Source organism: Otolemur garnettii, unplaced genomic scaffold, assembly GCF_000181295.1.
Source record: "Otolemur garnettii isolate 467f Iridium unplaced genomic scaffold, OtoGar3 scaffold00017, whole genome shotgun sequence".
Classification (NCBI taxonomy): Eukaryota; Metazoa; Chordata; class Mammalia; order Primates; family Galagidae; genus Otolemur; species Otolemur garnettii.
This window is the reverse complement of record NW_003852412.1, coordinates 6448769-6462451: the sequence shown is the minus strand read 5'-3', so window position 1 is coordinate 6462451 and position 13683 is coordinate 6448769. Positions and strand designations below refer to the sequence as shown.

The following is a 13683-nucleotide window of genomic DNA, read 5'->3' as shown; positions in this document are numbered from 1 at the left end:
AAGAAACTCAGCACTGAGAGTGGGGGGAGTTGGAGAGAGGAAGTTACAAAGGCAGGCAGGGGACAAAGAAGACCTTATATTAAATAAACACTTCCTATATGCCAAGTGTTGTAGGCTCTTTTCCGGGCTGCACTAAAGGGTTTTCATTCTAACCCTGGGAATTAGGGTCATTATGCTTTTCTTGACTGAGGAAACTAAAGGGAAGGGAGGTTACATGACCGAATAGTAGATCTACCCAGCCAGGAGACAGCAGGGCTGTCCAAGTCCATAGACTGCTCCCAAGGGTTGACTACATTGTCTTTGCTCAAGATTGGAGTCATCCTTCAGGAAAGCATGGAGGTTTAGATTTAGTAAAGAGCATCCTTAATTGAGATAATTTAGTGAAGAATCCTTGTACTGGGGAGAGAATTGCGTACCCTATATGGAGCCCGAGTCTTCTGGCTGATGAAAGTATGAAAATGCCAGTTGCCCTGAACTTGGTGGGGAAAAGCCTAGTCACTCTCAGTGTCAGTAACCCAAGCTTAATTATCTGGCTTATACATGGAAGACATAGTCTGGGACAAAGCCTCCTGGAGTCACATGGCCCTGCTTCTCTGAAGGTACTCTATGTGAGATCATACTCTGCTTGCTTTAAAGACTTCAAAAACTGGACCTCAACTTTGCACCACCTTGTAATGAATGGTCTTTACCTTGACCAGAGTGGCTGATTCTTCTGGTTAAAGAAAATCAATAACTCATGTGAGATACTCTGTTCCTCAAAGGATACCACAGCTTTTTAAAGGACAGGGTTGCCAATCTGGGAGTATGAATCTCAACTCTGCAGGCACCAGGAAAAGGCTTATATCACAGGAAACTCGAAACACAGATGAAATTTCTCACCTGATTACCCAGAAGCAAGCATTCTGGTGTAGCTGTACAGCCTTGGGCAGGCAAATGCCCTCCTCTGGAAGTCTCAGGCTTTTAGCTTTCGGATTCTGGCCAGCTGGAAGCTCAGCCAGGGATGATAAAGCAGAACTTATGGCAAAGCCTTACAAAAAGCAATCTCCTAAAAGTAGGCAAAGAAAATTGTTAGTCTCAGACTACAATGCTTCTTGAGATTTTTGCACATCTCTTCCCCCACCTCGAGCCAGTTCTTGCATATCTGTGAGCTTGAAAATGAGACTAGGGATAAACTGGCCTCAGTGTGGAGTTCCTGCTCCCTGAGAGAGTAACTAAATGCAAGGACTCTTGGTGCTGTATAACTGGACCTGACCACCTCATCACTCCATTCCAACTTCAATATGTCTTATTCTATTTTGCTCAACAGTAGGCAATGTCATGATCTCAGAATGCCAAGAGCTAGGCAAGTCATTTTCATAAATGCTTAAAATGGGCTAAGAGTTAGGCAAGAGAGAGCAGTACAAACAAAAACACTGGAGACTCCCTCTCTAGAACAAGCAACAGCTATCCAGCCCCAATTCATTGCTGCCAGGCCAGTGATGGCAGATCTTACCATTTTCTCAAAAACATCAGAAACCTTGAATTTTATTGGACATTTTTACATTTTAAAGCAATGTGAGGACCAGGTATGTTGAAGGCTTATAGGCTTTTAGCTTGCAATCTCTGCAGAATAGCATGGTGCCTGCAAGCACAGAGTCTGGAATCCAATTAACTAAATTTGCATTCTGTGCGAACTGTGGACCTTGAGCAAATTGTCTAATCTTTTAGCATCATCATCAATTAAAAATTCACCCATTGAGATGTTTGGAGAATTAATTGTGCTTAGCACCATGCCTGACCTATAGTAAACTCTCAATAAAGGTTAACTATTTCTATTCTATCCTGATTTTCCTTTGCAAAGACAATTCTTTATCCTTGAAGAGCAGGTTTGCAAAAACCTCTAGTGCTAAAAACTGCCCAGCAACAGGCCTTGCTGGGAGTGTTGGAGCTGCAAGCTCTGTGGAACAGCCACTTGCTTTCCTGCAGCTCCTCCAAGGCCAGAAACCCACTCCCTCCCCCACTGGGCATGCCCAGAAACCATAGATCCCGCCTTAATTACCAGCAATTAAGCCGGCTTCAGCCTGCAATACAGGATCAGGCATTGTGCCATGGTCTCCTGAGGGCCTTACAGGAACATGGCTCAGCCCTTCAGGAGCCTCCCCCATCCCCCAACCATTTATTTAGTCCCTGGACACCCCCACCTCCCCTCAAACCTCCCCAGTGTCAGACACACCCTGAGCCAGGGAAATCCAAGGACCATGGGCAGGGGTCCTCCCTTAGCCACATTCTGAACCTCTGCATCCAAACAGGCATTCTCAAGGGCAAACCTCAGCTCACAGGATTCTCTCTGGATTGAATGATGAAAGATGGAGGCTCCTGGCATTGCCAGTATGTATTTTTTTTTTATTTGCTAAAACAACATTTATAACAGGGAATTTTCTTTCAACCAGGAAGGCAGGCATATATTTACTTGAGTAGGAAAAAAACAGAGAAAAGAAAATAAAAGGGCCTTAAGTATGGGAGAAAAGTAGAGTAGCAGTGGCAGAAGTTTCTTTATAATAGGACTCATTCTGCAAAAGGGGAGTGAGCCAGTTAGGGCATGGGGGAGGGGCTGTCCAGACAGTTCCCCAGACACTTATGCAGACTTTAAATAACAAAATGGTGAGAACTCCAGGGCTCAGACTTGGAGTCCTACTTTGGTAAAAGCATCTCTGGGTATGACATGCTCCAGTCCAAGGGCCTCACAGGTTAAATCAGCCAGGAAAGTCCTCTTTCCCAGCTTTTGTTTACAGCTGGATCTCCAGGCAGCTCTTCCCAGCTCCTGGGAGACTAGGCATGTGGCTCACACCTGCTCTTGGCTCTAGGTCCCTGAGGCCAGATGAAGTTGGTGCTCAGGGCAGCTGAGCCTCCTCCATCTGCGGCCCACAGTTACAATGAGCCTCTGGGAAGGCAGGCAGGAACTTCCCTGGTTTCTACCCACAGATGGCTTTGTTGTATTTACAGATACGGAGTCAATTGCCATTCACAATTTCTGTAGTTATTAATGTTTCCCCCCCTGTTAAAAAACACACAGGCACACACAATTAGAATTTAATGGCATTTTAAAATGAAGATTTAAGCTAGCTTCCTCACATATATAAATCTTATCTCTTAGGCATGTCTGTGTTTACATAAATGATTCAGGCAAGGAAGACTCCCACTAGCTTGATCAGTGTGACTGTTTATCTCAGCAGACTCTTGTTTTTCTTTTATAAAAATTAACCAGATTATGGCGTGAATTCTTCCTTTTCTGAACCTCTGTGTGACTGGTCACTAGGTGCTTGTCCATTTGTCCTTTCCTTCATCCTGGAACCTCACTAATTATATTCCAGCAAATAGCATTTCTACAGCCTCACTCAGCATAAAGTCAGCCACATAGGACAAGAGCAATGTTAATGAATATTCAGCTCCTTCAAGTTCTCATCTTACAGAAATGATGACAAACCAATTAGATTCATGGCAGCATTAATAAAAAGTAGAAATCATTTGCAAAGGCCTGGAAAGTTGGGTGACAGTAACCAGAAGCCCCATTACATGTAAAGATGTAAAGCTCAGATGTGTGCTGCCAGGTGTTAAACTCAGGGAAATTCATGCACAGACCAGAAGGTATTTCTGAGGAAGTTTTTCACTGGGATGGTGAGTGGGGTCACACGATGAGAGAGAACTCAACTGGTAGAAACATCTGCTGGAAATGTTAAGAATAATCCCACGGGATTGTCCTCTGGTCAGTCTCAGTCTTATCTTACCCCAGGTTGCACTGGGTCCTGGACGTTTGCTACTTAGGAAAAATGGGCTTGTTTTCTCAGTTGCACAATTAAGACATCTTTTATTTGTTCTCTAACCTTTTCCATCTCACTGCACCTCTACCTCATGTGATTGCACAAGCCTGGTATAAGCCTGATCTCCACAGAGGATGAGTTAGTTACTGAGTTAAGAGAACACTGTCTTTCAACAGCTGGCATTTCAGCACCATGGAGAGCGACACATGCTCTAAACTATTCCCCCACCTACTTTACCCCCAAACACATTGATACGCCTATGTCCAAGTCATAAAAATATCTTCACGGTGCTTGCTTCAGCAGCACATATACTAAAATTGGAACGATACAGAGAAGACTAGCATGGCCTCTGAGCAAAGATGACATGCAAATTTGTAAAGCATTCCATATTTTATGATAGTATATATATTTTTTCATTAAAGGTTCAAAACCAAAAAGAAAAAAAAGAAAAGAAAAAGAAAAATATCTTCACAAAAACAACTAATGGTTTATTATAGTAATGAAGCCATTCTAATGGATATATCCAATTCCATTTTCTCCCTTACCCTTCATTCAGTTCTCAAGTTATTACAGAAACATTTTCCTGTGTAGCCAACCTCCAGGCCATTGTAGAATATGAGGAGTTGGGGTGTGTAAACGCCTCCCAACACAGAACATTCTTCTAGAGTATCTCTGGCAAAGGACTATCAGGCATTTCCCTGATTATTTCCAGGCACGGGAAGCTTGGTACTTCATTGGGAATTTTTACTTCATTGGGGGAGGCTGTGAAAGCTCCTTGCTAATAACAAGAATATAAGAGAGACGTTACATCTTTTGTGTTTATCTGAATGGAGTTAAAATACATTCTTCTACTAAAGTATCTCATGAATGGAAAAAAGTATCCAATGTACTCAATACATTACATAAACAACTATAGAAAAAACACAAGTATGGTTTAGCAAGGGGAGAGGAGAAGAGAGAGAGGGGAGTGGGAAGAAGGAGGGTGAATGGTGGGATCTCACCCTAAAATCCTAGGTGAGGGGTTCAACTACAACTTGAACTTTATACCTTAGCAATGAAAAGAATGTAACCTAAACATTTGTACCCTCATATTAATCTGAAATAAAAATTAAGTTAAATTTAAAAAAGAGAATGTGGGGCAGTGCCTGTGGTCAGAAGGGTAGGGCGCCAGCTCCATATGCCAAAGGTAGCAGGTTCAAACCTAGCCCCGGCCAAAAAAAAAAAAAAGAGAGAGAGAGAGAATGTGATCATTTTTTATCCCTTCCATCACAAGCTCTCTTAAAGGTGACATAAAAGATTAAAAGGAGCAATTCTTTCAAAGTCTAAGTCATTTTCATGTCATTTTACTGGTCTATCCCATTTTTCTCAGAGTAAAAGCCAAATTCCTTCCAGTCATCTAAAAGGTTTTTCATGATTTTTGCTTCCTCCCTTCATCTATTTCTGGCCTCATCCCCTACCACTCTCTTACTCCCTCACTCTGCTCCAGCCACATTGACCCCTTTTGCAGTGTCCTTTGAACATTAAAGACAATCCTGCCTTGGTTGCCTTATAGTTGCTGTTTCCTATGACAACAAGACTCTCCCCCCAGATACATGTATCCAAATGGTTCCTTTCTTCACCTCTTTCTAGTCTGCCACCCTAACAGCAAGGTCTTCCCTGGCCATCCTGTGTAAGGTCGCCTATACTTTCTGGTTCAGTCTTAGGCAGTGATTAGTAAAAGCTGGGAAATATTTAACAACACTCTTCGAGGAGGGAGGGATCCTAATTTATAGTGTTTCATGATTTCTATGATGCATATACTTCCACCATAGCCAATTGAAAGCTGCCAATGTGAGGTCATTGAACACAGAATTGGGAAAAGCTAACAGCTGGCTTTCTTGAACTGGTATGAAGCAGCTTAGCACACTACAGCAGGTCAAAGAGGCAGGGAGGATGCACATTCCCAGGCTTGAGCACAATGGTGGCCCTAGCTTGATTAGGAGAACCTAAAAGAAAAACTCAGGGTGAATGAGGTTTTTTTTTTAAGACAGCGTCTCACTGTGGTGCCCTGGGTAGGGTCCTATGGTGTCATAGCTCACAGCAACCTCAAATTCCTAGACTCAGGTGATCTCTTGCCTCAGCCTCTTCAGTAGCTGGGACTACAGACCCCTGCCACAATGCTTGCCTATTTTTTTTTTTCTTTCTTCTTTTCAGTAGAGATGGAGTGTTGCTCTTGTTCAGGCTGGTTTTGAACTCCTGAGCTCAGGCAATCCTCCCACTTAGGCCTACCAGAGTGCTAGGATTACAGGTGTGAGCCACTGCTCCCGGCCAGGGTGAATGCATTTTGCTATAGTAACAGGGAGCATCCACCTTGACTCGGGTCTCTCTAGCAGCTTTGGGAACAACTAAACCTGGGTGGTCTGTCCACTCCTTGAATGCCACAAGCTAAAAGCCAAACCCTTGCTAAACCCCCCAAATCAGCATTTGCTGATTTTTCTCCTTCTGTCCTTGACCCTTCACTTCCTCCCATCTTTGACCTCTTGTTTTTCCTGGCCCTTCACGTGTGCTCTCAGTAGTCCTGACCTTTCAGGCTGATAGGACCATGTGTCCTGGGATGATTTATTTCCACGGCCTATGAGGACATGTGGACATTTGTAGATAGCTGAGTACATCTGGAACCATCCATATCTCCTTTTGGGGTCTGTCTGCATTCCTTGTTCTTGCCTATAAGGCCTTTGGAAGCCACTGAGTCTGTGCCACCTCTGGCAATGCAGTGACTGCATTTCCAGGACCATCTGACAGGGTCTCCAAGGCCCCAGCATAATTGTTTTCATCCACCACTTCAGTAGCACATTGGCTTTTAATAATTTGGGATTATAGGTTCTCACTCCAGAAAAAATATACTTATGCACTTATTCCCACTAGATTTTTCATATAACTGAAGGGTTACATAGACTGCCCATGCAGCCCATCACTGATTTCCCAGGTATTCATGGCCTCCAAGGTAAAAGTCCTGGACCAGATTATCATTAAAGTCTCCTAGTAGTTTCAATACTATTTGATTACTTTTTTTTTTTTTGCTTTAATTCTTTTATGTTCTCCCAAGCTTAGTCCCCTAAGCTTGAGGGAGAGAGAGAGAGAGTTAAGTTGGTTACATTCTTTTTAGTTAATTGGTCCTTTTCAGCCAAATAGTGGCTCTTAATTATCAAATTAGTAAAGCCCTTCTATGTTATTTATAATGTGCTTACAAACAAAAGGGATATGTTTTTGTAAACAGTGTTTTCCTGAAGGGTATGACTAATGAGTTAATATACAAAAACTGAAAATGAATTATAATATGATTACAACTTTTCTTCTGTCATTCAGAATGTTTATGTGCAACCATCTAATGCAAATAAAAATAGCCTCAAATAAGATGCTTGGTTCCATTTTAGAAAGAGAAATGAGCTACTGCAGTTGGTTTTTAATTGCTGGTTTTTATTTTATTTCATTTTTCACATTATGGTCTTTACGATGTAAATATATAACAAAATTCAGTAATTTTATCAAGAGATTATTTTTGACTAGCTCTTGTGTAACTTTTAACATTGTCCTCTGCTGCTCAAAGACAATTCAGAATTTGTTTTGGTAAAAAAGTAATACATAAAAATCAATCTCTTTTTTTTTTTTTTGAGGCAGGGTTTTGCTTTATTGCCTGGTCTATAGTGCAGTGGCATCATCATAGCTCATCGCAACCTTCAACTCCTGGGCTCAGGTGATCCTCCTCGTCAGCCTCCTGAGTGGCTGGGATGACAGGTTGCACCATCACACTCAGCTCATTTTTTAATTTTCTTAGAGTTGGGGATCTCAATTTTTCCCAGGCTGGTCTTGAACTCCTACCCTCAAGCAATCATCTTGCTTTGGCCTCCCAAAGTGCTAGGATGATAGGCATGAGCCGCGGTCTTTTTTAAAACACCCATCTTTTGATTGAGGTATACATCACCGTTCTTCTATCGGAACTCAGATTTCCATTTGGACACTGTGGACATATTGGAGACTCAAGAGTAAACTGTAATAGCCTGCCATTTATCTGTTACTTTGGGCAATTTGGGCCAATTTTGAGCAGGAACTGATTTGGGATTATAGGACCTATCATGTGAGAAAGAAGAGATAGGAAGATTAGTGAGTGTGTGTGTGTGTGTGTGCACGCACATGTGCCCACAAGCCCATAGGGTTGTTGAGTAGCTTAGGGAAAAACATGTGTGCATCTGTTCACGCAAAGCAATTGGAGATGAGGAATACCAAATTTTAAGTGGCACAATGCATGTGCCTGTATAGAACATATCTGTTTGTAGGTACATCGCTTCTGAAAAAAAAGTAAATGCATTAAAATGCATACTAAAATCTGCTTCTAGTTTGGAAGCAATAGTCAGATTTTCAGATCTAATCTGACCCACATGTACCAATTTGCTTCCATCTGTAACAGAGAAATTGAAAGGGACTTCTCTTATTGCCTGACTTTAAAAAAATTTAGATGTAATTCACATACTATACAATATTCCCTTTTAAGGTATCTACTTCAGTGGTTTTTAGTATATCTACAGGTTGGGCAATAATTACCATTACCTAATTTTATAGCTTTTTTTTTTTTTTTTTTTTTTTTGAGACTGAGTCTCACTCTGTTGTCCAAGCTAGAGTACCATGGCTTCAGCCTAGCTCACAGCAACCTCAAACTCCTGGGGTCAGCTCTCTTCCTGCCTCAGCCTCAGGAATAGCTGGGACTATAGGTGCCCATCACCATGCCCAGCTAATTTTTCTGTTTTTAGTAGAGACTGTCTCATTGATGCTCATGCTGGTCTTGAACTCCTGAGCTTGAGAAATTCTCTCATCTCATCTTCCCAAAGTGCTAGGATTACAGCGTGGGCCACCATGCTTAGCCGAATTTTATAACATTTTTTATAATACCCTCAGAAGCGACTCTGTATCCATTAGCAATCACTTTTTATTTCTCCCTCCCTTAGTTCCTGTCAACCACTTAATCTATACAGACTTTATGTCTCTATGCTCATCTGTTCTGACATTTTTATGAGTATGACCTCTGTGTCTGGATTCCTTCACATAGCATACTGTTTTCAAGGCTCGTCCATGAACTGGGCACTGCACTTCATTGGTTAGTACACAGGCCACAGACACCAGGGGCAGTGAGTTCAAACCTCGCTTGGGCTTGATTAACAAAAAAGAAAGAAGGAAGGAAGGCAGGGGAGAGAGAGAGAGAGAGAGAGAGAGGCTCATCTGTGCTATAATATGCATTGGATCAGTGACTTTTATGACTGAACAGTATTTCACAGTATGAATATACCACATTACCATTTTATTTATCTGTTCATCCATTGATGGATATTTGGATTGCTTCTTCTTCTTCTTCTTCGTCTTCGTCTTCGTCTTCGTCTTCTTCTTCTTCTTCTCCTCCTCCTCCTCCTCCTCCTCCTCCTTCTTCTTCTTTTCTTTTAAAGAAGCCCTGGCTATTTTGCCCAGGATAGAGCACAGTGTGTCATCCTAGTTCACTGCAACCTTAAACTACTGGGCTCAAGCTTCAGCCTTAGCCTCCCGAGGAGCTGAAACTACAGGTATGTGCTATCATACCTAGCTGATTTTTCAAATTTTTGTAGAGACAGAAATTCATTATTACCTGGGCTGGTCTCAAATTCCTGGCCTCAAGCGATCCTCCCACCTCAGCAAAGTGCTGGGATTACGGGCATCGGCCACCACACCAGGCCTGTTTCCTCCTTTTGACTCTTAGGAACAATGCTGCTGTGAACATTCATGTATGAGGTTTTTGGAGTACAAAGGTTTTCAGTTCTATTGGATATATATCCAAGAATTGCTGGGTCACGTTGTAACCATTCAACTTCTTGAAGAATTAACAAACCATTTTCCGAAGTGCATTTTACAGTCTCACCAGCAGCGTAAAAGGGTTCTAATTTCTTCCTATCTTTGTCAACGCTTGTGGCTTTTCATCTTGCGTTGCTGTTGTTATCTGTCCATCTGCGTCTTTGATTGCATTTCCCTGATGACTAATGAAGCTGAGCATCTTCTCATGTGCTCAGTGGTCATTTGCATATCTTCTTTGGAGAAATGTCTACTCAACTCCTTCACTCGTTTTTAATAAAGCTATTTGTCTTTTAACTGCTGATTTGTAAGAGTTTTTTAATATGTTCTGGATACCACGCTCTTATCAGATATATGATTTGCAAAGATTTTCTCCCACTCTGTGAATTGTCTTTTCACTTTATTGTGGTAACATCTGAAGCACTGAGGTTTTCATTTTGATGACCTACAATTTTTCTCTTTTTCTTTGGCCACTTGTGCTGTAGGTGTCATACCTAAAAGACCATTACCTGATTTACACATAGTTTTATTCTAAGAGTTTTATAATGTTAGCTCTTAAATGTAAGTTTTTGGCCCATTTCAGTTAACTTTTGTGTGTGGTGTAAGGTAGAGGTCCAATCTCATTTTTTTTGCACATAAATATCCATGTCTTGACTTTTAAACTAAGGCCAAAGGTGGAAGACAAAGAGGCCCTAAGTAGTTCACTGTTTGAAGAGGTGTCTCTGCCAGAGCTCACTAAGAGTTTGCAGAATGGAGTCTACCACAAAGATCCCCAAACCTAACTAGGGGCCTATAGTCTTCGTGAGCACAGAACTGGGATGAATGAGGAAAGAGTGGTCAGAATCTTTAGGAGTGCTGTTTTCCTGGTGAATGACTTTTTATTCTCCCCCTAAAGCCAAGTGAAAGTGGTAAAGGGTTCCAGAGGCTCATTTGTGAGCTTGGAAGCACCAAAAGAAAGCCTGGTATTTCTTGCCCATCTTAGCTGATGTATTTGCTAAGGAGAGGACTTGTTGACCTCCCAGAGAGAAGAGAATCAAGGTGGATAGGCAGAAGAGAGCAGCCAGGACACTGGCTGAGATGGGTGCTGGGGAGGGTGATGGGGTTTTGGCCCTCTCCCTAGTATATGCCTGCTAGGTAAAGAGAACCCCAGAAGCAAGAGGAATTGGGGGATGCTGCTGATTGCTGTGAGAAATGGAGCCACAACCAGATGCCCCAAATCAGGGAACTGTGTGGTGAGGGACGCTCAGAGCCCTCTGCAGAACACACATGCCCCTAGCTAGGGGAGATACTCTCTGCCTGTTGCCTGCAATTAAGTCAGTATGATTTAGGTCCTTGCATGTCTGACAATGTCAACTCCCTCTGCACCTCAAATTGAAGGAGTTAGAAATTGTGAATTTGAGTGACAGCCTTAAGAAGAGATATGGCTAATGCTTTAAGCCCTTTTCAGTCACCTTCTGTTAAGAGTTTTCTGCTGGGCAGTAAGAGCCAGTTCAGCAGCAAAGAGGAAATTAAGAACATTAGATTAGGACTCTTTCCTTTACCAACAGCTTATTGGTTCACCAGCCCTCAAGGTAGTTCCCATTATGAGGGGACAGGGGGTGTGCAGAACACAAAGAGCAGTAAGAAAAGAAAACAGGGCTTAGTACTAAAAACCACATCTAGGTATGGTGCATAGAACTAATCAGAGGAAAGTAGATCAGAAGCCTATAACATTTTTGAAAGAATTGTATTGCCAAAGATCGTATTCCTGGCCTACTAAAACACGTTACTCTGCCTTACACTGTAACCCCTGGCTCTGTAGAAAATGTAGAGCCATATTCTCCTGGCGGGACTAAACAACCGCAATGGACCAGAGACTGCTGTGCGTTTCCATTCCCTATTTTCCTCTTTTCCAGATAGGCGTTTTATTGCATTTTCCTATTCTATTCTGACATGTCACATTGAGAGTGCGGGTAGCAGATCACTTGTTTTATAGCATCAGATTACAGGGAGTCACATCTGGATCTGATAAAGAGGACTGCAAGTGATCCCGGACTCTGGGCAGGCCATCTCCTTGTGGAGACAGTAAGTGTGCTTTATCTCTTGCAAGGAAGGTGTGCGTGGCCAAGGGGCTCGGGTGCTAGGAACTGCTGGTAGTCCCCATGTTTGTTCTTTTCCCTGAGCACATGGGGCTCCAGAACACAAACTACATCTTTTCCAGTCTACCTGGCTTCTAGTCGTGGCCATGTGAAAAACCTCTGGCCAACAGGTTATTAACAAAAGTGAGGATGCCGCTCTAGACAGTATCCTTAAAAGAAGCTGTGTCCTTTCCCCCCCTCTTTCTTCTCTCTGAAGGCAGTCATGATGGCTAAAGCTGAAACGATCTTGGAGCAGAAGGTAAACTTGAGAAAGGTCACGTGTTATAGGAGAACGGAGTCGAAGTCGCTTAAGTCCCAGTCACTGTGGAATGACACCTTGCCAGGCTTACAGTTTAAACTACTGTAATTTGGGGTATTTTGGTGCTCCAAATTGAAATAAATTTCAACTACCACAGTAATGCTGGAATAATCACACAGTCCTTTGCAAGAGTTTCGTATACTTCTTTCCTTGTCGTCGTATACACATGTGTGCGTAAGGGGGAGGAGTGGAGGAGAAGAAAGCACTCAGGAGTTTTTAAGGAAATCATTTTCCAACCCTGGGAGTGGCTCTGGGCAAGAAACAGCAGAAGGGTCCTGGCCCCTTTTGAATTCCTGAGCAGAGTCACTTCTGAGCATTGGCAGTTACAGAAAGACCCACTGACAAACTGCTATGAGTCGTGTACTTGTCGGTTACGGGAAGTGCAAGGTCAAAATCCCGTTCCATTCTGCTCCCAAGTGCAAGGTCAAAATCCTGCTCCATTCTGCTCCCTACCTTCACCCTCTCAGCTTCCACAGGCTAGCAGAAACCATTGCCCAGAACAAAAGAAAGAGTGATGGTACACACAGGTTTGTGTTGATTCTGCAAATATTTATCCTACCACATGCCAGGCACTGGAAAAGCAATTGAGATACAGTAGTGATCTGGGGAAATGCAAACGGTCTCTAATCTTGTGGAACTCACACTGGTGAGACAGGAGCAGATGAGAAAACCTCTGAGGTTAGAAAAATATGCAGACTTATTAATACCACTCCCCATGGACAGCTCCCAGCCTGTCCATATCCCTGACATCCTTGTAGAGTTCAAGACAAAATGCTACATTCTAGTTTAGGGAGGTTCAACGTCAGCACTGATGATGCCGTCTCCCCCCACCCCCTTTCAGCAGCCCCAAAGCCTAACAAACATGTCAACTCTTAATGTAGTATTTTGTCCTTATCATACAATTAAGTTGTAGGATACACAAGTATTTGATGATTAGTCAAAGAAGAAAAAAAGAAAAAGAAGAAGCTCTAACTCCTCGCTTGTCTAGGACATTAGAAATACACGTGGTCTCTGTCTTTTTGTCTCACTCTGAACAAGACAGTCAAACTCTGTGTGTGACATCTGTTTCGTTTTGAAGCAGCAACAGCATCAGCTGTTTGGGCAAAGAAATGCGACATGCATTAGTTTGGGTCTGCCAAGAAGCAAATGCCAAGATGGGGTTAGATATGTAAGGGATTTCTGGGAGAAAAAGCAGGTAGGGCAAGGAGAGCTTTCAGACCACAATATAGGTCTAACACCTGTGGAAGGAGAGAAGGAAGGAATTTCCAAGATTCAAGCATGGTTAAGGAGAGTCCTTGAGACAAAGTTATCTTTGGAGGAGTCCAGCATCTCCCTGTGATGAGCTTGCTTCAGTACCCTTGTCGTGATAGCTGGGGGCAGCTCCGAGTTAGGACGGCCATGGTGTGAGTGGGTTGGTGGACCTAGAAGGGCAGAAGCCGGGCAGTCAGCCAGCTCTACTGCCAGAGGGGGAGATGTGAGTGGCACGTGTTCATGGTCTGCATAGTATGTTACTCTTTTAACCTTGATGAAGTCTCTTGCCTGCTATGGGCTTCCCTTTCTGAGTCACAAGTTCTGTCCTAACTATTAACTATTTCTGGGAAGC

At 42.8% G+C, this 13683-nt stretch overlaps 1 non-coding gene across 1 annotated transcript; it reads left to right on the top strand.

Moving 5' to 3' along the window:
* The first annotated feature begins 4084 nt into the window (after positions 1–4084).
* LOC111723963 lies at positions 4085–4191 on the top strand. Its single transcript, XR_002772364.1, has one exon. It is a non-coding gene; the product is annotated as a U6 spliceosomal RNA (small nuclear RNA).
* The last annotated feature ends 9492 nt before the right edge of the window (positions 4192–13683 follow it).